The sequence below is a fragment of the Anneissia japonica genome, unplaced genomic scaffold (genome assembly GCF_011630105.1).
Source record: "Anneissia japonica isolate Jap-2015-1 unplaced genomic scaffold, ASM1163010v1 scaffold288186_len71641_cov116, whole genome shotgun sequence".
NCBI classification, from domain to species: Eukaryota; Metazoa; Echinodermata; class Crinoidea; order Comatulida; family Comatulidae; genus Anneissia; species Anneissia japonica.
The window spans coordinates 3386-4016 of NW_022745851.1; positions in this window are offsets into that span (position 1 = coordinate 3386).

Below are 631 nucleotides of genomic sequence, written 5' to 3' on the forward strand. Positions count from 1 at the left end.
ATATAAAGCAAATGGGAAAAACCCATGAAACAGCAAATGGCCACATAATGCTAAACTATTTAAAATTAAAACGGAACAGTAGAGAAAATCCGATCAGAATGACAAAATAAACTAAGAATTCACTGGAAATAATCCCAATATCTTTAGACGGATCCGTTTCGGCCTGGAAGGCCTCATCAGTGCAGCTAGGGTATAGACCCAAACGAAACGTTCGACCAGCTTAGGTAGGACCCAAACTAGTCCACGACTGTTTTGTCATTCTGATCGGATTTTCTCTACTGTTCCGTTTACATTTTAAATAGTTTTGCATTATGTGGCCGTTTGCTGTTTCATGGGTTTTTCCCATTTGCCTTTTAAAATTTGTATATTATTAAAGAATCTCTATTGAGATCCAGCGGGCCGCCACTGATGCACGGTAGAGATTGCATCTTTAGATCTCCGATTTTGTTCACAAATTCACGGACTAGTGCTGTCTCGTAAGAATTTCGTGGATGCGTTTAAGAATGACAAAATATTCTCTGTATCTACTGGAACCGAGCCACGTAGCTTGTATTCCACTATTTGCATTCATACCTAGGCTGTGTAATATATATTGCCTTGGTTTGGCTATGTAATCATTAGTGGTCGTGGG